Source organism: Cynocephalus volans, chromosome 10, assembly GCF_027409185.1.
Source record: "Cynocephalus volans isolate mCynVol1 chromosome 10, mCynVol1.pri, whole genome shotgun sequence".
NCBI classification, from domain to species: domain Eukaryota; kingdom Metazoa; phylum Chordata; class Mammalia; order Dermoptera; family Cynocephalidae; genus Cynocephalus; species Cynocephalus volans.
This window is the reverse complement of record NC_084469.1, coordinates 62,282,731-62,308,828: the sequence shown is the minus strand read 5'-3', so window position 1 is coordinate 62,308,828 and position 26,098 is coordinate 62,282,731. Positions and strand designations below refer to the sequence as shown.

The window sequence follows — 26,098 nt, the reverse complement described above, 5'->3', positions numbered from 1 at the left end:
CTAATACACCAGCTCTTCCTGGAGGTCCGAGCCATACAGCTCGGCCAGCATCTTGAACCTGGTCCCCCAGTCGTTGAGGAAGTCGTAATCGATGTCGGAGTCAGACGAATCGGTGCCCAGGGAGCGGAGGGACTCGGCGACGGACTCAGAGCCTTTGTAGCCGTAGACGTGCAGCGTGTCGTAGGGCAAGCAGCCGCCGTCGTGGTCCGCCTCGACCTTCTTCACCTTGATCATCGCGGCCATCTCCCTGGGCCCGCCGTGTGCCCTGGGCGCGTGCTGCGGCGGCTTCTGCACCCGCGCATACAGCGGCGGCCGTGCGTCCGGCGACAGCCGCGGGGGGCTTGGCTCCGCCGCCGTGGCACACCGAGTTGAGCACCGACACGTCGTAGCTGGTGGTGTCCATCTCGCCGCCGCCCTCCTTGTCGTAGGTGACCAGCTGCTCGTGGATCTCTGGCACGCTCTTGCCGAGGGCGCGGACCTGCTTCCGTAGCCGCCACCGCAGGAAGATGAGCAGGGTGATCACTGCCGGACAGCAAGCAAGAGCGACAGCAGTTAGACACTGCCGGGCTGGGGGACCCCCGCTCCATTCCTTCCTCATCCCCGGAAATTCCAGGGCCAGGACTCCTCCATGACTTGTCCAACACGGACGCCTGGGGCTCCACCCATCCCCGTGGGAGAGTCATCTGTCCCCACACTCTTGGTCCTGCCTGGCTGTCACAAACACTGGTGTGCATGAGCGGAGAGGAACAGAGTGGGGTTTGCTGGAGTTCTTTCTCCTCTCTCCCTCTCAGCTCTGTTTATCTGCATCCTCATTTCCTTCCTCCTTGTCCCACTGTGGCAAATTCTTCAACACCGTGTCCCAAAGGCCCGGAGGCCAGAGGTTGGGGCAGAAATGGGCGAAAGGATGGAATTGGAATTTGGAGTGCAAAGATTCTGAGTCACTACATTGTTGATGACTGTGTTGATGACAGTGGATATTGGTGGTGCCAGTGGACGTGGGACTCATTGCACGGGCAGCAGCCACCCTCTTGAGCACCAGCTGTATATGGGCTGGCACTGCATTGGGCAGGTGCTCATGTTACTTCACCCAACGTAGACATTATTATCCCTATTCTACAGTTAAGCAAACTGAGCTCAGAGAGGCCAGGGGACTTGCCCAGAGTCCCATGTTCAGACAGTGGTGTAGACGTCGACCCTGCTGCAAGCTCTGAGGGGTGTGGCTGTGTGAGGGACTCAGCTCCCTGAGGGGGGCGTGGACTGTGTGGTACAGAGAGCTCCCCAAATTAGGCTCAGACCATCCCCTGGGCTCTGTCCTTGAGCCTTTCACAAACTGCTGCATACATAAGTATGTGGGATACCCAGGGAGACATCCTTCCTGAGCCTCAGTTTCCTTGTCTGTGAAGTGGAAATGATGACTTCTCTGCTCTGTTTATATTTCGGAAGGTGGTTATGAGGTTAAATGCAATTCTATGTGTGGTGGGGATGCCATCATCATTAATTATTATTAAAAGGGGAATCAGTCTGGACCTTCTGCTCCACAAGCTCCAGAAAGGGGTCATATCCAGAGGACCTTTCAGGGGAGACACTGAGGGTGCCCCACTGTATCTGACCTTGTCACTGTGGTGCACAGGACCGTGCTCTCTAATCACCCGAAGGCTTCCTGCCCTGCCTCATGGCAGGTGAAATGCAGGATAATTGATACACCTCGGAGGAGCCCTCAACCATCAAATGATGGGGTTGGGTGGATAAACACCAGCTCCTCTTCCGCAGGTGGAGAGACGCTGAGGTGTAGCTCTGGCTGCCTCCAGGTTCCCAGCGGGTGAATCTCCTTGTCCATGATGGTCACTTCCCTGATCCCTTGCCCTTCACTAGCTGCCTCCCCTCCCTGCTTGTCTACCCTTTTCCTTAGGAGGTTTCCGGGGAGCACCTCCCAAATAAACTACTTGCACCCAAAACTTTTCCCAGGACCTGCTTCCTGTGAAACCCAAACTAAGGCAAGGCCTAAAATGCTACTAAAATTTCTGAGGCCCAAATAAGGGGAAAAAAAAAAAAAGAAATATCAAGGCTGGAGGAATTCTATGAAAGGAAAGAATGCCCCCAGGACATAGTCTAAACTAGACAATGTTAAATTTTCCACTTTAGAACTGGATTTTTTTTTTTCAAAATTAAGTGTTGTGTAAATACATGCCTGAACAGTGCCTAGCACACAGTAAGTGCTCAAAATATGTAAGTTCCAGGAGCAACTGTTATGCATAAGTAAGTTATTTTAAAGTGGAGATAGCCTCTCCCCAATGAGTGCAGAGGGGTCTTAAGCCCCCTGCAACCCAGACGCCTGGTTCGGTGCAGCCGTCATCTTTGTGTCCCACACGTGGACCCTGAAGCCCAGGATGGTGCACAAGCCAGGGCTGCCTTGCAGGCTGGAGGAGGGGCTGGGCCTGAATTCCTGTCCTCTCCTCCTCCTGTGAAGCCCCTCCAGCCTCTCAATCCCACCCTGCCCAGCACTGACCTGTGATGGCGAGGATGCAGACGAAGATGGCCACCAGCGTCTGGATGCTGACGCCTGCCTGGGCAGCCATGTCCTCGCAGAAGGTGAACTCCTCGTGCTCGTTGCACTTGCACACGGCCACGGCCAGCGTGCTGGTGCCTGTGAGGCTCGGCTTCCCGTTGTCCGAGATGAGCACGGGCAGGAAGTGGATCTTGACACGCCCCCGGTCAAATTGCCCGTACTTGACACTGATGTTGGCTGTATTATCTGGAAACGCCAAGGCAGTGGAGTCAGGCTCTGCCAGGAGCACCCACCGCCCTAGGCCACATGGCCGGGGAAGCGGCTCCCCAGAGAGCCCTCCCTGACTGCACCAGCCCGTGTATTGCCCGGGCTGTGTGTCTGCCCTTTGCATCGCCTGCCTCATGTTTTAGCCGTTTAAGCGCAGGTCTACTCCTCCACAGATGGGATATTTTGGAAAGCTGCTTTGACCCAACTTCCAAGAATGGCTCAGCCAGAACGTAAAATCCCTGCTTTCTGTTTCTGTGGGCGACTGATATGCCTGACCTCATCCCCTTCCCTAAACGCACTCCAGTAACAGGCAGTTTTCTCTTTCAGCTCAATTAATTAATGATTGTTTCAAGCTTTGACAAGCAATCAGGAAAAATAAAGTTTTAAAGTCTTTTAGTATTATGCTAACTTCTAAGGATGTTTCTGCTATCCCTGAAAAGCCATTGTTATAAAGGAAGCTTACAACAATAAAAACAATGCACGTGTTCCTGCGAGCACAAGGAGAATAGTTCCATATGTAATGGAGGGTTTCCTGGGCAGTCCGGAATGGGGATATGCTCTGATCCAAATATTGGCTCCTCCTCCCAGCTCCAGTCAGCAGTTTCTTTCTTTCTTTTTTTTTTTTTTTTTGTCGTTTTTTCGTGACCGGCACTCAGCCAGTGAGTGCACTGGTCAGTCCTATATAGGATCCGAACCCGCGGCGGGAGCGTTGCCGCGCTCCCAGCGCAGCACTCTACCAAGTGCGCCAGGGGCTCGGCCCAGCAGTTTCATGTACATAAGAATTCCCCAGGGAGCTTAAACACACTGATCTTCAGACCCCTTCCCCTCCTCCTAACGTGTGCACGTGTGTATACACACACACACACACACACACACACACACACACAGATTTCTGATTCAGTGATTGTGGGCAGAGGCCAGATAATCTGTCCTTTGTAGGCTCCTGGGAGGTTGTAATACCAATGATCAGAAGAGGGCCCAGGATCTACTGAGCCACACTGGGTTGGCACACTCAAGAAGCCAGCTGAGAGCCAAGGAAGCTGCCTTTTAGATTTCAAACAAAAGCCAAATACATTTCATTATTCATCATTACATTTCAATATTAAGTCTATTATGATTGAAAATAAAGGATATGCCATTGACATTTTACGGGAGAAATTAGAGATTTTGACATACATGACATTCACGATGTCAGTGAATCTGAGACCAACAGACTTGCCTCCTGGTTGCATACAGGTGTCCTTGGGGTGGGATTGATGCTCTCTTCCCCATTGTCGATCCCTACTCTGAGGTGGGCATTGGGGATGGGGTGACAGGTGTTTTTGCCACATGATTTACTTCTAAAGACAGTTGAATGTTGAATGGTCCTTCGTTGACTGTCTACACATCACGGACCTTCCCTATCCCACAGGAGGCTCCTTAAGGACAGGCTGTGTCTGATTCCCTGGGTTTGTCCTCTCTTCTCAGGGACCCCACTCCTCAAATTTTCTCAGAGGTGGCAATAGGCTGTTTCAGTACAGGGGTCCTCAGCAACCACAGTTTCACCAATCAAGGACAAGCGGAGATCCCAACCTGTGCTGGGTGAAGGATCACTCAATTTAGACCCAAGGGGCATTTTCTCTATTTTTCTGAGGAAGTTGCAGAGGCCATGGAAACCTGTCTACATCGGCTGGCATTAAATCAACTCAGCATCATCACTCTAGAAAGGAAATACTCATCAGAAGCTTGGATTGGTCACTACTGACATCACAGGACCCTCTGGGCTGTGATTGGTGGACCATACCCTGTTCAGGGGCCACCTAGTGGTAAGTCATCATTGTAGCTGAATTAAGACAAAGTTCACTGTATTCTTGGGATTTAGGGTTTCACATTTCCAGCTTGGAGTCTTTGGGAGTGACCTCAAAGCTCCCCATCACAGGACAGTTTGTAATTTTGCAGAGGCACAGAGATTCCAATGTGGGAAGGGATCCATAGCCTGCACCGCATACCTGTTCTGTGATGCACACCCACTTGGCCATCTTATGGGGAATGGCAGGCCACGTGGACTTGGCAGTTTGGCCAGGGTAGCTCTGACCATCACACAGCCCAGGATTGTACAATGTATGTGGCCAGAGTTGTACAAAGTATCCCATAACTTGCAAATCCCAGTGGTAGCCTGGTCCTTGACCCTGGTTGCTTTAAGACTTAAATAACCTGACCCCTGACCCTGCTAAGAGCCAAGTGACTGGTTTGTTGCGCACCGTGATTATCCGTGAGGGTGAAGTTGCTGTCTTCAGTGCTCAGGGCAAATTTGAACTTCACGTTTTGTGGTGTTATGTTCTTGTCTGTTGCAGAGATCCGCAGGACCAGCTGGAGTGTGTAACACAGAGGATGGTCAGTGGTGGTGTTGGGGTGGCCTGGGGCTCAGTGATGGAGACTTTGGGTTTAGATGTGACCATGGCTGCCTCTCACCTGCAACACTAACATAAATGGCTTTCATAAGGACACTCTTTCTACCAACCCCTGTACCCCCCCAATCTACTCTCCATACAGTGTCTCTTGAGCCTCAGTTTACCCATCTGTAAAATAAGGATAATGTTACTTTCTCCAGGGCTGTTGTACAGGTTACATTAAGCTCAGTAGAACTCCAGCTGACTGGACGGGAGGTTCGGCCCCTAAGCCTGCCCCACCCTCCTACCTGAGCCAGACTCACCTGGCCCTGGGCTGCATTTCTCACACACTTTTGGCTCATAGGGCTGGGCAAATTCTGGGGCGTTGTCATCCACATCCAGAACTTCAATGTGGACCTGCACGATGGATTCTTTGCCTGTGGGTGGTCCCTGCATGGGAGAGGACTTGTCACCACTGGGGACTCAGCTGATGCTGGCCCTGAGTGTGTGGGGTGTGGATAGGTAGTCCTGGAGGGCTGCTCCATGAAAGCTGCTTTTTGGAAGGAGAGGGGGCTATGGACCTCTGAAAGAGAGGCCAGGAGTGGTGTTCTGGATGGAAGGAGTGTGAAAGAGGAAGGGGCAAAGCTTCATATGTAAGAAAGATTACTGATGTATTACTTGTGAGAATCAAAAATGTAAACAATGTAAGTGCATTTAAAAAGGTCTCAATTAAATTAACGAAATCAATAATTTACTTAAGTAATTAAATGGACTTAAATAAATAAATGTAGTTTTTTTTTTTTGTTTTTTTTTTTTAAAGATGACCGGTAAGGGGATCTTAACCCCTGACTTGGTGTTGTCAGCACCACACTCTCCCAAGTGAGCCACGGGCCGGCACCTAAATGTAGTTTAATTAAAGAAATAAAACAAAATAATTACAAAAAAACTAAAAAGGTAAACAACCTAAAAGATGCTGAGATTGGGTCAATAATTTAGGCCACTGAAAAAGAATGGAATATATGACCATTTACAATGCCCATGTAAATTACGTTTTAAAAATGTAATTAAAAAATTATTTTAGTACCATGGGAAAATTGTTCTGGAATAAGGTTAAGTAAAAACACAGGATATTTTGTACAAATATTATGATCTCACTTATTTAAAAATATGTATAGAAAAAAAACAAGAGAAAATACACTAAAGTGCTAACAGCATTATGAGAGGATTGTTTTCTTCTCCTTTTCTGTATTTTCCATATTTAAAATCTTTCTAATTTTAAAATTATATGAATGGGGAAGGAAGGAGCAAAGATTGGTCTGGAAAACATGTAGGAGTCTGTCCTGAATTTGGGGCATAGCTGCCAGGTTGGGAGATGTGAGGGTCTAGGTGGGCCCAGCAGGGGGCAGGGCCCTCCGGGGTAGCACTGGTGGGGTCTTGGCCACAGTTGCCCCTCTCTGGGCCCTTGGGGGATCCTGGGTACAATGGGAATAGTCCTTCTCCTGGAGGATGGTTGGGATTTTTCAAATAGATAAAGGAAACCCTAACACTTGCCCACAAAAGTTCCACAATTTCTGGAGAAACTATCAATCTCAGAGTTGGAAGCTGCTTCAGATTTTGAATCCACCCCATCAACTGGGGCATAAACAACCCCCAAAGGAGTATTTCCCAAACATCCATGATAATAAGAACCACATGACACTTGTTCCATGCACATTCCCAGGCGCCATCTCTGGCTCCCTGGACCAGAACCTTCAGGGAGGTGTCTGAGAAGCTCTGTTTCATAGGTGCCATAGGTAATTCTTATCACAGAGACATCTGTGCACCTGCTTTATAACAGTGCTTCTCAAACTATGATGTGCAAGAGATTCTGATGTTCAATATGGGGGTGAGGACCAAGATTCTACACTTCCAGCAAGGTCTTAGGAGATGCAGATGCTACTGGTTCAGGGACCACACTTGGGCATGGAAGCTCCATCACATCCCAGCCAAGGGGTGCTTCAGCAGGTGCTTGGAATGCCTTTAGAGACCCCAAATGACAGATTATGCCAGTTTTGAAAGAATGAGGGTAAAGGAAAAAAGCCCAGGTCCCCTGGCAGATGGAGTCACTCACCACTAGAATCCAGTTCTTCAGCCTCCACAGTCAGGTTATACCAGGGGTAGATTTCTCTGTCCAGTTCTTTCTCATTGTAAATGTTCCCTTGCTTGGTTATTCGGAAGAATTAGCCCTTGTCACTAGTTCTCCGGATGGAGTATCTGCCAGGGAAGAGAGTTTTATGGCTTTCATTGTTCTTTGCTGAGTCCAAACTCTCAGCATGACAGACAGGGCACTTCAGGACCTGTCCCCTGCATGCTTCCCCACCCTCCTCTTTCACGGCTCGTTGCACTCCAGCACTCACAACACTGAGCAGACCCACACAGCAACAGAGGGATCCAGGGGGTGGGATAATATCTGTGGTCTTAGCAATGGTGCTGTCACCAGGCTGAAGGTGCTACCTGAGACCATCAATAGCATTTTCAGAGTTGGGTAGGTGACACTCTACAACACCTGGAATTGGTTTTTGTGATCAGTGAAAAGAAAGTTGAGCAAGAGCTAGGAAGAAATGCAAAAGAACCTGGAAGAGATAAGAAATAATTAAAAAGAAATTACATTTGTGAAGTAAAAATTTGGAACGTTCCTTCAGAAATCAGGAAAAAAGTTACAAAGAGATTAATATACATATATGAATCTATATATGAATCTATATACACACATACGTATACACACACAAACACACACACACACACACACACGCACACACACACACGCACGCACATATTTATATATAGCTACAGTTTGAGTTGTGTTCCCCAAAGTTTCATAACAGTGTTGAGAGTGGGAAACCTCAACATGGTAATTGAAAGGCGGGGTCTTTGGGAGGTGATTAGATTGTGACGAGACTATGCCTTCGTGAGTGGATTGATACATTCATGTAGAGATAAGTTGATGGTTTAGTGGGTGGTAATAAGTGTGGTTCTGATGGCTTTATAAGGAGAGTGAGGGAGTGGGTCAGCTCTCTTACTCCTGCCTTTCTAGCCATGTGATACTCTGCCTCGCTGTAGAGTGTCACCACCAACAAGAGCAAGGCCCTCACCACATGTATTCACTGGACTTTTGACTTCTGAGCCTCCAACACTCTAAGCAATAAATGTCATTTCTTTATAAATTATCCAGGTTCAGGTATTCTGTTATAAGCAACAGACATGGACTAATATATATATATATTACTGAGGAAAAATTCCAGAACAAATAGAATGGAAGAAATGACAAAAAATAAAACTTTTCTGATCTGAAGAAAGGCCTAAGTCTACAGATTAGAAGATGTCATCGATATCAGGCATAATTGTAAAAAGAGAACAATATTTGAGCATATCCTGATGACACTTTGAATTTCAAGGCTATGTGAAGGAATTGAAAAAGAGTCCAGACAGAAAAAATACATTCTTTGTAAAGAAAGACGAATCAGATTCACCCCGGATTTCCTTACAAAATTAAATGCTATCACACATTCATAGCAATTTTGAAAGATAGTGTCTGTGATCTCAGGACTATATGAGCACACCTAGGTGTATTAAAATAAGAAAGCAAAGCAAGTAAGGAATTTGTAAATATGCAAGAGCCAGAAAGTATATCACCTCCAAAAATGGGTCCTAAGTTTTTTTTTTTTTTTTTTTTAAACTTACTCCATCTAACCAAGAAATGTCTCAACATAAAGTAAAATCCTGGTTTGGAAGGAATTAAAATGAAACTATTGATTTCTTTATCATAAATGGGAAAGCAATGGTGTGTGTGTGTGTGTGTGTGTGTGTGTGTGTGTGTGTCTGTGTGTGTGTGATATTTTTAACTAGAAAATATAGGTCTAGGAAAACATTTAAAATTTCAAAAGTAGAAGTAAATCTACAGGTAGAAGTAAAAATAGATGTATTCCATCCAATTATCTAGGAGAAAAAAGAGAAAGAAAAAATAGGCTGTATAGCAAAGGTGAGGGTAAAGAAAAAAGCCATTAAGTTTAAGAAATGGGAAATATAAAACAAGATAAAAGAAGTAAGATTAAACTTATCATTTATAATGAAAATGCAAATACATTAAACACAAAGCATCTCAGTGTAGATTAAAAAGCAATGCCAACTACATTCTATTTTCAAGAGACAACTTAATGCCAGATGACCTAGAAAAATTAATAGTAAGGGCTAGAACATTTATGTCAGGCAAATATAAATAACATGAAACCAGGACTGACAAACTTAACATCAGGCAACATGGAATCGAAGGCAAAATGTTTAAGCAGAACAAACTGGGTAATTTCCTAGGGATAAAAGTTACAAACCTACTGAAGGTAAAGTAGTTACAAACCTTTGCATATGCAAAGCAAAAGTTTAGATATCCTAGGAAGAAATGAACAAAAATACAATTGTATTACTGCACAGGATGAGCTAATACAAAAACCAAATAACACCCTATCACTCGTAAATGAAAAGAAATAAACCAAGTAAATCTCTTAAATAAACCACTGGGTCAAAGGGAAAACAAAAACTGTAATCACAGAGTATTTAGAATGCAATGGTAATGAAAGTAGTAGTCCTAAAATATGAGATACGGCCAAAATGGAGGGACATATTTTGACCTTAATAAGAAGACCTAGTACCATAGAAATGTTAACTCTTCCAAAATTGATATATAAACACGATTCTTATTAGAATTCTAGTTTTTTTAAAAAACAGATAAAAGATTTTTAAAGTTCATACGAAAGAATAAAAGAGAATGGATAAAAATTATATAAAATAAAAAAAAAAAGCAAGGGAGGGCTTGCCTTATATGTAGTGAAATTTAGCATAAAGCTTCTGGAATAAAACAGATTGGCTCTGCCACAGAACGATAGAATAAAGAATTCAGAAATAGATTGGTTGTTCTCTTGATGGTCATATCTCGCTAGATGGGACCTGTGGGAACCATGGTCTAAAGGAAGGCTTCAAGGTAGAGCAGAGGACAGACAGCTCTGGATGGCCAGGACCATGCAAAGTGGGGTGCGCAGGCAGGACAAGGTCCCAGCAGCCCAAATGGGTTAGTGGAAGATCTTGGGCTACTCCTTCTGCCTCTGCTACTTCCCATGCAATGCCGGGAGAAGCCAGTTTTCCTCTCTGAGTCCTGGACTCAGACGAGCAGACATAAGAACATCAGTGCCAGAATTGTCATTGTCATTGTCATCAACACAACCACCAAGTGCTTACCCAATTCTGCACCAAATCTCATTGGGGTCTATGGCTATCACCACGACAATCAGAGGTTTCTTCTGGTTCTCCCACAGCTGGAAGTGGTAGAAGAGCTGCTGGAAGTTGGGGGGGCTCATCCATATCTGTGATGTTGATGATGACGTGGGCTATGTTTCTGCTGGAGGTGCCTCTCAGGTATCCGAGGTTGACGGTGTGGTCCATGGCCTCGATGGTGAAGCTGTATTGCCGGATACGTTCATAGTCCAGGGGCTGCATTAGGGGAACGTTATGATGAGCACCTGCTCTGAGCTAAGGAGGTGGCATGTCGTCTTCACAGCAACCCTGCACGGTAGTACTAGGGGGTTGCCCATTTTGTGATGAGGAGCCTGTGGCCCGGACTAGTGATATGTCCAAGGTTATCAAGAGAGAGGCTGGGCCTGGCATCTGTTTTCAGCTACCCCCATTTCATCTCAGCAGCCTCATGACCGCACCCCAACCCTGGCTCTGTGCCTGACCCCGTTGCGATTAATGAGGACATACAATGGATCAGCCATGGTCCTGCTCCCAGACTAGTGGCTCTATCCGCTGGTCCTTAAGGACTTGCCTTTTCTTTATGCCTTTTCCAAGGATGCTTCTCCTCCCCTTCATGCCTAATGAACTGCTGCTCATCCCTCAAGAAGCCAATCAGAAGCAATCAGATGCCCTCTCAGAAGCCCCTCCTGAGGAGGTGGTTGCTCCCTGCATGGTGTTGATACATAGCACTCAACACACCCAGCTATCCTTTATGTTTATATGTCTGTCTCTCCCACTCACTGAGAGCTTCATTGACTCTGGAGGTTGTGTTCTCCCCTGGGTATCTTTAGTCCCCAGCATGGGGCAGGGCCAGAGAGGGACTCAGGCCCAGGACTCTGAGTCCTCTACATGGCAATCCCGGAGCCATTCTTATGCCCCGACAGGACTTTCCCTCCTCTCCCAGATACAGTGGATCTGACTTCTCTGTCAGAACCAGCCACTGTCCTTGGCCACCCATGTCCTGTTCCCAGGCACTCATTGTTTTCTTACTTGCTGATGGCTTTTTACTGGCCACGACACAGTGCAGGCCAGGAAGTGCCAGGGAGTTAATGCCCCCAGGAGCAGCCCTCAGTCAACACTGCAGGGGTTTGGTGTATAAATACCCCAGCTCCCTTGCCCTCAGCTCTGCAACTCTGAGTTGTGTTCAATACTGTGCCCTGGAGGTACCCACTTGCCTACACTCCCATTAATGAGCCCAATATTAGCTTCCTTCTTTTCACATGTTGACATTCCTGGGGCTTCCTGGGATCACCTCCCACATAAATGATTTATAACCAAATCCTTGTGTCAGGGTTTGCTTCAGGGGTAACCTAGCCCAAGACACTGGGTTGCAGTCTCCATGAGCTCATGGCCATCTCTGAGCTGACCCAGAATGTTCTCCTTTGCTGGCTTCCGGCTCAGGAGCAGCCCCTGGGCAGAGGATGCCAGGAACCCCAAACCCCGCATCTGATGTCATTGCCACAGGCAAGCCTACAAACCTTCATGGGCTTGATGATGCCCTCATTGTGGGTGGGGTCTGTCTCGATGGTGAAAGTGTCCCTGTACTCGCCTTGCGCGATGTTCTACTTGGTCATCCGGTTCTGGGGCTCATCTAGGTCCTCCACAAAAGAGAGCCCAAGGGGCTTCCCACGCGGATGGCTTCAGGCACCACAAATGTGTACATGGCTGATGCAAATAGTGTGCCCCAAAGGGCAGTGGGTTAATCAGATAGACAAGGTGATTATACCTTTATATTATCCTACCTTATATTGATACAGGAAATGGACATGGATGAAATAATGATAACAACGATAATAATAAAACCCCTGGGATTCTGGCAAAGAGGTCTGCCCTATCTGTCCATCCCTCCATCCCTCTATTCATCCAAGTAGTTATTGAGCACCTACTGTATGCCAGTCACTTTGCTAGGGGACCTATCAGTTGATAAGAGAGACAAGTTCTGCCTTCAGGGAGTGTTTGCTGCGCACAATGAGGCCACTCCAGGAGAACTGGCCTGTCTTTGTGTGGCCGAGACTCTGAGTTGTGACATCCAGCACCAGAGGATGCAAGTGGACAGAGCCACGTGACTTTCTGGCCCGGCCTCAGCCAGGGCATGGGAAAAGCTGTTGGCACACATATTTTGGGGGACAATCAGTCTGTGGTTGGCGTCAGAGCCCAGCCCTGGCTCTGGATACAGAGCTTTGCTGTCCCTCTGCTCTTTGGCTTGTGGGAATTTTCTAGCTGGGGCTTGAGTCTCAGGGCCTGGATTTTCCTGAGCCCATAGGATCTGGGTGAAACTGCTCCTATCTGTAGTGGGGCTCTGGGCACAGGGGTAGCATCCAGCAGGGGGCATGGTTCCCTCTCATCTGTGAGAATGTGGTTCAGGATGAAAGAAAGGCCCCTCCCTGCACCAAAAGGACTCCTCTAGGCCTTAGGTCAACCCGGGGATGGGTAGAGAGGGAGACGGACTCAGGGCTCCTCCTCCAGAGCCCCCAAGTTATTGAGTCCGGAGTGCTCCAACCCCCGACCTCCCCAGCACCCTAAAGGAGGGGCTCACTCTTGACGAGGATGGGGAAGTTGTCATTGACTTCTTGCAGAGTGACCAGCACAGTGGCCGTGCCCGAGTCCCCCCAGAGGCCCCGGGTGTCTAGTGCCTCCACCATGATCTCATATCTGGCTTGCAACTCTCGGTCCAAGTTATTGGTTGTCATGAGAATGAGTCCTGTAAAAGTGTCCCAGCTGGAGCCATGTTACCTAGGAGCTTTTAGAAAATACTGATGCCTGGGCCCTAGCCAGAGAGAACCTGACTTAAAAGCTCCGCAGTTGATTCCACTATGCAGCCATAGCTGAGAACCACGAGTACACATCCACTATTTCCACAGCCTGCACTGTGAGGCCAAAGCTGGTATACAGCAATTTGGTCCAATATTGGTCCTAGCCACCTGGAGCACTGTGTTGAGAAAGGTCGTGAGGACACATCCAGGCTCAGAGTGAGAGTGCTGTGATGGATTAATGATGTCTGTCTTCGTGCACCGCAGGATAGCAATGGTATCTGTGCGATGCACTTGACATCCCTCTGGAAGACAGTGAGCCCAAGGACTGACCATCTAGTTTCCAGACTCAGTCCTTACAGTTTTTTAAGTCACAAAAACTATGTGGCTATGCTCACTCTATACGTTATCAAATTCAAACTTCACAGCTACACTACAAAACCAATATAGGCATTCCTATTTTCTAGATAAGGGAACTAAGACTCCCAGAGTTTAGTTGAGTTATCCAAGGTCTCTAGAGGGGGTTGGTAGCAGAGCCGGAGTTTGGAAACCAGATCTGTCTGAACCTGTACCCAGAGCTGCTAACCAGCATTCTCTGTTGCCTCTCGGTCACTGCTTGGGTAACAAGATCCTGCTTTTGTTCCCTGGACTTAAGTCCATGTCTTGGGCACCTGTCTGCTTCCTTCGTCCCTGACCAGCCACCTTGTCTTTGCTTGTGATACTGACCACCTCCATGGGACAGGGTGGTTCAATGATTGGTGACAACTGTCAGACTGGGTTCCTCACAGCATCTGCACCTGGAATATTCACAGCCCTCATCCCCCATCCCCCAAGTCGGTGCCTGCCCAGGACTGTTAGTCACACAGACCGGAATTATCGATGGAAAAATAATTTTCTCCCTTCAGGACTTGGTACAAGACAGAGGTGTGATCTGCCACAGTGTGGTCATCTGCGTCCACTGCTGTCACACGGAAGACCGAGGTCCCTGCAGAGAGAGAATCCTGAGGTTGCTGCCCTGAGACTGCTGGCCCCTCACCTCATCCCTGGATGAGGGCAGATGGGACTCAGGCTATTCCCTGTCTCAACCTTCCCAGGTCTTCAGGGAGAAAAGGCTGCTTTGTTTCCTGAGGAGCTGGCATGAGGACAAAGTGCTGGCAGTGATGGGGGCCCAGCCAGGCCACCCATGAAGGGAGGCAAAGAACAGGTGGATTGTGCATTTATGAGGGAAATTAGGGAGAGGGCAGAGGGTTGGGTTCAGGTGGAGAAACCAAGGAGAGTAAGGGCTTTTCTCCATCTCCTGGAAGGGTGAGGACAAGGAAATGGGAAGGTTCCCCCAAAGGAGTGGTGTCACATCTCTCATCACCCCCTTAAACTCCAGGGTCCACATTTAACAGGAAGTTCTAGTCTCATGGCCCTGGCTAGGGACCCTAGACTGAGCGGGTGGAGAGGGAAGCCCTTTTCTGGTACCGTCTGGAGAATAGGGGAGGACTGAGGAAGGAATAATAACCTCCTGAACCTGGAGTCCAGGCTGGTGACACGTCTTATGGCCAGGGTTCTGCCCTCCACCCCACTACTACACGGCCTCTCGAGATGACTCTTCTTGCATTAGTAGCAGGGCTTGGTATTCTTCATGTACAAAGGCTACACTCTTGGTGTGCCAATCCTGCGGGTCAGAGGCAGTGGGTGGGATTTGCTCTAAAGAGTAGTGGGATATGTGTGTCTCTGATGGCCAGGGGTCAGTCCATTACTAGGTCTGAGCTCAGTTCATGATCAGGATCAGGGCTCAGTCCATGACTAGGTTCAGAGCTCTGTCTGGGGCCAGCTCAGAGCTTAGTCTTTAGGGACCAGAGTTTCAAGTCATATAAAGTGGCAACACAGTCGTTATAACCACTGCCCTGAACTCACTGAACCCTGACCCCAGGCAGTGAAGTGGTTGATGTGAGAAGTGCCTCCAGGATGGGGATGAGGGAGAGAAGATGGAGGGGGACAGACTGGGCACTTGCCCACAGCCGACATCTCGGGCACAGATGCATTGAACAACCGGTGCATGAACACAGGCCAGTTGTCATTCACGTCGTGAACTTTGATGGTGAAACTGGAAGGAGAATCCAGGTCTCTGTTGGTGTCGTTGTCCACGATGAGGGCAATGAGGTGGTACTCGGAGGTCTTCACCCGGTCCAGCCTCTCAAAGGCATACACGTCTCCTGTGTCCTCGTTGACCCGGACGACCTTGCCGACAGACTCTCCTCTGATCAGGTACCTGGCATTCTTTCTGTTCACGCTCGACTTGATCTAGGAAATAAGAGGCAACATGAGCTGGGAATGGGCAGTGGTGGCTGTGTGCGCGTGCATTCATGTAGGTATGTGTGTATGCACGTGTGCATGTGCGTGTATGTTCATGTGTGTGTATGTGCACGTGTGTGTGTGCATTGGCGTGTGGTGCTATGCAGGGGTCCTAGATGTGACACTGAGGCTTTTAACAAGGGCCTCGACTGGTCACCAGAGAGTTGTTCCTGCCCAGGTCACTGCAAACACCACATTGGTGTGAGTTGCGTAGCAGCACCCAATGTGCCTAGAACGATACCTGGGACATAGTAGGTGCTTAGAAAACATTTTTTGAGTGGAAGAATATACTTGGTGCCATTGGAAGGCAAGAGAGATTTTTGCCCCTTTGCAGTCACTTAATTTCTCTGAGTGGTTGTTAACTCATTTGAAAAATGAAAACAATATCGCTTCTGATGTTGATGTTGAGTTGCTCTATGAGCACAACAGCCCTTTTGAAAATGAGTTCCAGGAAACACTGGCCTCCTTTGCTGTTCCACACAGTCAGTGGTGTGCTCAAGCTGGCTTGTGTCAGTGTGGCTTTCAAGAGCCAACTTAAGTTTTCAGGAATATTTGTGAGTTGGTTGTTAAACATAGCCATTATTAAACATGGAATTCTATAAACTTACAATTAAATAAATCAAATTAAAAACAAAGGTAACAGATATTCAGAGTTCATCACTTCTAAACTATTTTACTGTGTTCAAGAGGTTAATTATGTCTGTTATTCTGTATGATGGAAATACTAAATAATGATGTGTTATCCACATCTTTTCCCAACTCTGCCCACAGTGACGTCACACTGGTTGATTGAAATCAGACATGGTGAGAGTATTTACACCACGGAATTGGCAATTGCTGCAGATCAGGATCTTTTCCCCTGGAGAGCCAGTTGTCAAACATTTATCAGCACACCGTTGGTCCCAGTCAATTTAGTTTTGGAATGGTCACAGTCTCCTGGAGACTGTGATTGTATAGTCCTGTAGAAAAGAATTCCAATGAGCTTTCTTTAACTCAGGATTTCCCATACTTACTAGGCCACTGAACTATATAATTTTTGTAACACATAGTATTGGTGTCCTAAGATATGTGTGTTTCTGATGGCCAGGGCTCAGTTCATGATCAGGATCAGGGCTCAGTCCATGACTAGGGTTAGGGCTCTGTTTATGATCAGGATCCGGGCTCAGTTCTTATCGAGGGTCAGGGTCAGTCCATGATCAGTATGAGGGCTCAGGGTCATTGGCGCCCTTGGTTGGAGCAGCATCAGCAGGGTGGCAGGGTGAGAAGCCAAATGGCAGAGTGTAGGGAAGAGTCTGGAAGGTGAAGGAGTGGAGGCAGATAGTGAAGACCCTACCTCTTGGATGGACAGGGAGGGGGAGAGGTTGGCAGCTGGTGCGGGCAAATCCTCTGGGGGCAGTGCTGTGGTACATACGGGGCAGGTAGTTTCCGAGGTGATTTCAAGGCCCAGAGGCTGGGAGGTACAATGAGTAGCTGGACAGCAAGCAAGGAAGCCACCAGCTCTGTAACTGTGGCCTGTGGGGATAATGGGGACTCAAGGAGAGGGGACCGTCTGGGGCCTTGCATGAGTTGCTCAGGGTTAGGATAGCACGGCAGTTTTCAAATTTGCTTCTGGATCGGTGCGTTAGAACCCGCGAAGGCAGGAACTGTGGTGGGAGGGCACATCAGCTTGGACCTATTTTACTGGAGTTCTGCAGATGATTTCATGTAAATGGAAGTTTCTGTTTTCCTGTAGGCTGATGTTTCCTAAATAGACTTTATTTTTTAGAACAGTTTTAGATTTACAGAAAAATTGTTAAGTACAGAGAGTTCCTATATGACTATTCATCTTTACCCTTAGTATTAACATCTTACATTAGTGTGGTACATTTGTTATAACGAATGGACCAATAATGATAGATTATTATGAACTAGTATCCATCATTTATGCATATTTCCTTAGTTTTACTTCATGTCTTTTTTCTGTTTCAGGATCCCATCCAGTTCACCACATGACATCTAGTCATCGTATTTCTTTAAGCTCTTTTGGGCTGTGACATTACCTCAGACTTTCCTTGTTTTTGATGACCTTGACAGTTTTGAGGAGCACTGGACAGGTATTTTGTAGGGTGTCCCTCTAATGGAATTTGTCGAATGTCTTTCTCATGAGTAGACAAGGGTTATGGGTTTCTGGGAGCCTCTCCCGCTTTCTAATACCACCGTATTTGGACATTAACATCTCAATGCCAAAAGCCAAGCTGACCCATATTTATGGATTCAGAAGGCTGCTCAGGAATGTCTCCTGTTGTCCATCCAGGTCTGTAAAGAAAGGCTCCAGGCTCTGACCTTGATAAACAGGGACTTCCTTCCCTTGGATTACATCCTTGGGAGCCGGGAGGTGATCCTTAGAGCACTGTCCTAGCCTTTCCCAGGTACTCTTGTTTCTTCTCCAGGTGGATCCTCTGTCCCTGGCCCTGTGCAGGGTGCCGAGTGAACGCTGTTGACAGATGGTGGCAGACCCAGCACTCTTTCTGCTGCGGGCAGGCCCTGGGCGAGCCCTCCACAGTGGCATGTGATGCAGGTGGCCCCGGTTTCTGCTGACACTCCCTGTCTTATCCCACAGATTTTCCTTGGAACTAGCCATTCTCTTCAGAGGCTGATTCATGGCACAGTTATCCCACTGGGAAGGTCATAGGTGGGTTGACTATATTTTCCTCTATGACACAGAGCTCACATTCATGCTGAGAGTCAGGAACCTAGCCCTTAAAGGTTCTGTCCTGGTCTCACTTTGTGGTCCTGGGCAAATTCTTCCCCTCTGAGTGGCCATGCTGGAGTATTAAAATTTGCCATCCATTCTGGATAGCAAGAAAAGCCTATGGGCATAGTCAGCTGGCTGGGGGTGGGGCTGTGAGTGGAAATTCCCAGTTGGCCCCACCTGCTTCCTTTAGCTGGCAGGGCTTTTCTGGTGCTTCAGCCAGACGGGGATTTCTCTAGGACCAGAGGGCACCACTCACCACCACCACTGGAAGAGTACTTTGCCTGACATATTCTGCCCTTCTAGACTAGGGTGGGCAAACTGTTTCTGCAAAGGGCCAGATAGTAAATACTTTCAGCTTTGTGGGCCATATGGTCCTCGTCACAACTTCTTAACTCTGCCATCATTGCATGAATTCTTAAATGAGTTGGTGTGACTGGTGACTGTTCTAAGAAAACTTTATTTACCAGACTGGGCTGTGGGCCAGATTTGTCCCACAGGTGGTTGTTTGCTGACCCCTATCTCCATGAGGTTGGGAACCATGCCTGTTTTTGCCTACAGTTGACTTCCCAGTACCCAGTCAAGTGCTTGAAACCGACCTTACTTTCTCTAGTACACTGACCCATTCTTTCTTGTGACCAATGTTCAGATTCCAAGAAGCTGATGTGGTGAGATTTTAATGCACTCAGAAACCTTCTTCCTCACCAAAAACTCTCAAAATACCTCCTCCATCTAACTGTCACTGCATGTGAAATTCCATCATGTGGACCATTCCTTTGAATTAGACTGGAGAGTTTTGACATCAATGACAATTTGACATGGTGAGACAATTCAGCAGTCACTCAGATTAGCTCCGAGCTCTAGGAAGGTGGGCTTGGATGGATACGTTTTAAAGGAGGACAAAATGAGGGTCAGAGCCCTAGGCACTGGCTTAGAGGTGGGCCAGGCACTTCACTCTGAGTGTCCTGGAATTTGAGGAGTGGTGTGGGGGTCATGGAAACAAGGATGAGATGCTCTGAGAGAAATGGGTTTTTGAGCAGGTTCAGAAACCTAGACCAGGGTTGGCAAACTATGGCCTGGATGGTTCACTTTGTTATCAGCACAATTTTGTAGATGGCTGCTCAGGCCTTTCCAGATCTCTCAGAGGAGAAAATTTAGTGATAGCTTTGGCTGGCTCTGCCCTACGCCCTGAGCCCGCAGATGAGGCTAGCCTTCTCAGGCTGAGCATGGGGTGGTCCTTCTGCCAGTGCTGTCTTGTCTACGGACTGAAGGCTGGGAGAAAATGAACCATGGTGCTCACCATCAACTATACCACCACCTCCATCATCTCCATGATCACCATCATTATCACCTTCTCCTTCATGACTGCCATCGTCACAATCACCACTACTATCACCATCATCACTACCACCACCACCACCACCACCACCACCACCTACACCTTCACCACCACCATCATCTACCCCTTCACCATCAACATCATAACTTCCATCACTACCACCACCACCATCAGCACCCTCACCTTCCCCTTCACTATCACCAGCACCACTACCACAACTATCACCTCTACCATTTTTACCCCGACTGCCATCACCCTCACAATCATCACCTCTACCCCCACATCCATCAAAATATCTACCACCATCTTTACCATTATTATCATCCCCACCACCACTGTCACTATGGGCCAGCTGCTGATGGCTTCTCCTGGCCTGGGGCCTGAGCATTACCTTGCCCACATAGTGGGGCACTGAGGTGTTTCTCTCTTCATCGATGTGCATCTTGTTCCAAATCTAGTCTCTCTTCTGTTGCCCGAGGGTGGGCAGCATGCTGGGAGTGTTCAGTTGGGCAGGGTTAGTGCCTGCTGTTGCTGCTGCAGCTGCCACCAGCGAGCCCAGGCAGGCGCCCAATACAGCGACCAGGATCATGAGCCTCTGCACCTTTCCAGGAGAGACAGATCTGGGGAAAGAGGAGAGATACCATCAGGGCATGGTGGCTACTGCCCAGGGTTGTGGGCATCTCCCATGGAGAACAGAACAACCTTTGTCCATTCACTCCTTCACCCTTCACTCTCAGATGACACCAGCAGAACCAGACCCTGTCCATGCCCCCAAAGAGCTCAAACTCTGGGAGGCAGAAGACAGACACAGAAATAATTCCTACTTGCAGGCCATGCGTGCTAGAATGGAAGGAAGTGCTGGGGATGTGAGAACCCAGAAGAGGGGCTGCAGGAAGGGTCTCCCAGAGGAGGGGGTGATGTTGATGCTGATGGTAGCTCCAAAAGCTCTATGCATGAGCTCCAGAGCTCATGCCTGGAGAGAGACAAGGACCCACAGGGTGCAGGATGAAATGGGCTCCTCCCCTGGCTGTCCCCTGAGGGAGAGGTTGGACTCTGTACATCCCAGGAGGTTTCTAAACTCGAATAACATTTCCCCAGGCCCCAGGCCTGGCGCCAGGCTGGCCTCACTAGGACCTAGGGTGTCTGATCTGGGCGAGCTGACCTCTAGGCCCGCTGACATTAGCAATCAAGGCCCCTGCCCTCTGGTTCCTGCCTCTGGCCCAGAAGGAAGTGGACTCCTAGGGTGGGGGTGGAAATGTGGGGTCTTTTGTTCAAAAGTTGGTGGGCCCAGAATGCAGGTGCCACGTGCCCGGCAGAGGGCCCTGCCTCCTCCAGGCCTCAGTTCCTCAGCCGCAAAGGAGGGGGTCGAGCAGGGAGAGATCTCACGCCCTGGACGTAGGATGCTCCAGGCAGGAGGAAGGCAATGAACAAAGGCTTGGGGCAGGGAGTGGGGAGGTTGGGAGTCCTGGCCAGGAAGCTGGTCCTGACTCAGGGGAGGCTCGGGCCCTGTGGGTCACTTCCTTCTTTGCCCGGAAAGCAGCAGCGAGTCTTGGTTCTCTCTTCATCCCTCAAGTGAGAAGTGACTCAAAGATGATCAAGTAAAACAAATGGAAGTGAAACCAAGGAACAGGGAGAGAGAAAGTTCTTAGACTTCTGGGCAGGAAGGGTGACAGCCCAAGCTCTGAGCTGGTGGCTGTTGGGCGCCTACTGTGTGGCAGGCTCCATGCTGGGCAGTGGGATGCAGCAGAGAGTGAAATGATGGGACCTGCCTTCAGGGAGTGCATGCTATAGTGGGAACAACAGGAACACAAGTAGAAGGAAAAACATCAGCTGGTGATCAGAGTGTTCAGGGAATGATGATGGGGCTGCCACAGAGAGCGGTGGCAGCTGGCGGAGACTATGAGGTTAAAGAAGGCCTCTGGGAGAGCTGACCCTTCAGCCACCGCCTGAGTGTCAGCCATAGGAATGCCAGGGGAAGAAAGGGAATTCCAGGCAGCAGCACCAGCCTGTGCAAAGGACCTGAGGTGGAAGAATGGTTAGTAAGTTTGAGGAGCAAAAGAAGTCCCGGGTCAGATAGAAACGAGCAACAGGGGCTGGGGTGCAAGAAGTGGCTGGGTCAGTGAGATAGGCTGAATATCCACATCCTAATCCCTGGAACCTATTAATATGTGGGGTGGTCTCAATGTACTCACAGGGTCCTCAGAAGATGGAGGCAAGAGGGTCAGAATCAGGAAAGAGAAGAGGTGATGACAGGAGGCTGAAGCAACGTGAGGCTACAATCCAAGGAATGCAGGTGGCTCGAGATGTGGAAAAGGCAAGGACATGGATTAGACTCCAGAAGGAATGCAGCCCAGATTGTAGCACCTGAGCGCTATTCAGTACTGCTGACCTCCACAACCGTAAGTCAATAAACAAATAAATTGTTGCTGCTTTAAGCCCCCAACTTTGTGGTAGGTTGTCACAGCAGCCATAGGAAATGAATGCAGTTGGGCTGTGCAGGGCCTTGTAGGACAGGGCCTGGGGAAAAGTGATGTGAACTGATCCAAAGAGATCCCAGCTACGGTGAGGGGAGTGGCTGGTGAGGGGTCAAGGGTGGGCATGGAAGACCAGTGAGGAGGCTGTCACTTCCATCCCAGGCGAGAGTTGATGATGACCCAGACTGAGTTTATAGGAGATGGCCTATAGGAGATCTGTTTCTGAGGTGGAGTTAATGGGACTTGCTCATTGACGGGATGTAGGGAGTGAGATTTGGAGAGGAAGCAAGGATGGCTCCCCAGCCTTTGGCCTGAGCATCTGTGGGGACAGCGGGGACTTTACTAAGATGTGGAAACCTGGAGGCCGGTGGTGGCACATTTGGTGGGGAAGAAGCCAGAAGTTCTGAGTGGGCTGTGTTAGGTTGGAGTTGCTCATTAAACATCTCTGTGACTGTGGCCAGCATCTGCTGGAGACCTGGCCTGGATCCTGGGGGTGCTTGCTGCATGTGGACAGTGTTTAAACCATGAGGCTATGTGAGAATACTATGGATAGCAGGGAGCTAGAGAAAAGAGGTGGCCAGGACAGCCACCAGGGTCCTGACCCTTCTCTGTCTGTGAACTTCAGGGTTGAGCTCAATGCCCTCCTCTGCAGAGCCATCCTTGGTCCCACTTTCCATCCCTGCGCAGCCCTGTGCACCTTCCACCGCAACCCTGGTATGCCCAGGCCCCACTGTGAGGACTAAATTGTAGCTGCCTCCCCTGTTTGCAGAACTTCTTGCCCTCTCGTCCCTGTCTGCATCTTCCCACAGGGACACAAGTCACACAGGGCTCTTTTCAGGCTCACACAGTGCAGGTGACGGTTATGATCGTAAGCTCTTCGGTGTATGGAGTCTCAGTGGCACTGTTTGTTGCTGTGCTGCTGTGGGCCAGACACTTCGCCTCTCTGAGCCTCAGTGTCATCATCGTACAATGGGAACACTAGTATCTACCTCTCAAGGTTGTCTTCAGGTCTGTATTAAAAAGTATTTGCAACGTGACCAATAAACAGTAGCTCAAAATGAAACCAAACATGCACGAATCTTTACTGACTCTCTAGTCCTGCCACGCTGAATGGGTTGTTGACCTTTCTTGTTCCTTAATGCCCAGTCATTTGGTTGTGGGATTTGCAGGCCATTCTGTTTTCCCTTCCCACCCTCTGAGATGCACTCCCCCTCAGCCCCCACCAGCCTCTGCCCTGTGTCAAGGGGGCTGCCGCTGCGGCTCCTGGCCTGGTTTCTGGGTAGGTTTGGCAGCAGGGGATCCAGCAGACACTTGAGGATGGGAGGAGAAAAGTGGGTATTTCTTTCCTGCTCCTCTCTGCGCTGGCCCACATTTGCTGCTGTGGCTGCATTTCTCTGTGATGCCAGTCCTGTTGGCCAGGCCCTCTATTGTTTTGTCCCTTACTGGGTCCTAGAAATGCCTTCCCCTGTGTCCCATCGTCTGTGGGTTGGTAACAGCTTTCTACTGTTGCTGGTCTTGGGTTGCCTCAACCTCCCATTTGTTCCCTTAACTGAGTTCACTCCTCTGTAAGCAGCCCCTTCGTAAACTCTGCTTCCTGCCGGGGACCCCATCCAACAGAGTGAACAGGAGCACGTGTTTCTCTTTGCGGGGGTCTGCTTGGATGGGCTACGGTTCCCCAGGGCTGATGAGTAAATAACTACACTGGACTTCAATAACGCAGAGGCCACATTCACAGGCTATGATCACATGGCTCCTGGGGGACACTGACCTCTTGGTGGGCTTGGGCTGGCCCCACAAACAAAATGTTCCCTAAATAAGAAACCCCCCTTGGATTCTATTCCATGTCTAGCAGAGGCCCTGCTGTGAGCCCTGGAGGGAAATCCGTTGGCACACATGGGTCACCTTCAAGCTCCTGCCCTCTGATGGGACTGCCCTGGCTCTCGTTGAATCACCCCATGTCACCAGTGTGTCACTTGCTGTGGTGGGGGAGGTCTGCATGCTTAGCTCTCTTGTCAGTCAGCTGTTAGTGAGGAGGCAGGAACTTGGAGACAGGGGCTTTTGGGAGGTGGGGATACAATAATCCTGTCTCTACCCCTGTGCTGGAGCCTGTAGCACCCTTTCTTGCCTGGGTGGTGGAGGGGGACCAGCACCCTTGAGAGCCTCCTCTGAGGCCCATGTTGTTTCATTTAAACCTTGCAACAATCCTGTGAGGTAGTTGTCAGTAATCCCATTTTGCAGATGAGGAAAGGGAGGCCCAGAGAGGTGGAGTAAGTCATCCCAGGTCACACAGCAGCAAGAGATGGAGCCAGGATTTGAATGAAGCCGCCTTTCACCCAAAATAGTGCTTTTTGCATCATGCCGCCCTCTCTCTATAATAATAATAAACTGTTCTTGATGCTCAGCTGTCATAGACACAACCTCACTTAATTTTCACATTATCCCCAGCATCCCCAGGATGTAGAAATTAACATTCCCAGTTCTCAGAAGAGAAAACTGAGGCTCAGAGACAAACAGCTCATAGTGGTAGAGCTGGAACCCTCACCATATGTATCTTTTTCTAAATCCTGGGATTCTTCTACACTCAATGTCAGAGGGACATGTGGGACCTTTTCATCTGAAAAGCCACATTCATTTGTGTCTTTTGCCTTTTGTGTTAGAAATTTGGCCACCAAAACGGGGGCTGAGAGGAAGGGTTTTGTCAGAATATTGTTCTTCCTTCTACTGATGGAGAGTAGATAACCTGGCATGATTTGCTGTAGCCACAGCTGGAAAAAGAATTTCCCTTGGCTGCAGCCCCTGAGGGCGTGGTCAGAGCCATGGGTGGGGTAAGACTTAGCCCCTTTCCTTCCAACAACTAAGATTTGGGTTTCTTGGTTGTCCTCGCCAGTTTTTGGACAGACTCAGGCTGTTTCTGGATGGATTTGAGAACCACAGACATCAGAGTTTCTGAGGATTTTGAAAATGATTTCTGTGCTTGAAAATCCCCAGCTGAGCAGCCCTGGAACTTGTCTGACCACGGTGGTGAATGAGGAGGCCTTAGCCACTCAGGTGTGGGTGCTGGGCACTCAGAGGCCAGGTGCCTGCCCCTGTCCCTGTCATTCAGGACACTTGATGATGTCCCTCTCCATGGAGCCATGTTAGAGGCTTTGGGCATAGTTCCAAGTAGATGAGAGTTGGCCCTCTGTGCCCTCGGTTAGTCTGGGAAGATCCAGAGGACCCTAAATTAGAGGATGGAGTGTGTGGCACAAAGCCTCTGGTGAGTGGGCATGGAGCCCAGGATTAGGGGGAGGGGTGCCTTGGAGAATCCGGGGGACAGCTGGGCTCAGCCATCCTCAGATTGGGGTCGAGACTTTGGAGGGTCCTGGGGTCCAGGTCTGTATCTACAGTGGGTGGGTCCACTGGGGTCAGAGTCCAGACACCTGAGCCAGTCTGGGGACTCAGGGGTGGCTCTGAAGGTCAAGCCAACTGGGCAGCCAAGGGGACAAAACAGGGGTCCTGTGGCTCCGTCTGCTCCTTTCCACTTACCAGTCTGGTCTCCAGGTGCTTGATGAGACCCAGCCCATAGGAGGTTAACTCTCTGGGAAGCTCATCACCCCTGCCCTGCCAGGCTGGGTCATGTCATCTTGGTCTTGGCACTTACTGCTCTCTACTCTGCCTGGATTGAGGTCACATGTCACCACTTCCCTGAAGACCTGTCTAGAGCTCTGGAATGACACGGTCACTCAAGAAACATTTATTGCGTGCCTACTATGTGTAAGGCACTGAACTACAGGAGGGGAGCAAACACAGGCTCCACCTCTGGGGGGAGATGAACGCTGATCATGTGGCAAAAAGTGCACAGTTTTAAACTGCGACATGTACTCTGACAGAGGAATATAGGAACCTTTGCAAGAGTGTGGAGGGGAAGGGCCAAGATTGGTCGGAGGGTGCAGTCCCAGGAAGGAGTTCTGTCTCTTATTGACCCACTGTGGGACATCAGGAAAAGCTCCATTTGGTTCCT

At 49.0% G+C, this 26,098-nt stretch overlaps 1 pseudogene; it reads right to left on the bottom strand.

The window, feature by feature from the left end:
• LOC134389000 (cadherin-5-like) lies at nt 1-20,237 on the bottom strand (annotated as a pseudogene).
• Nucleotides 20,238-26,098: the final 5,861 nt, after the last annotated feature.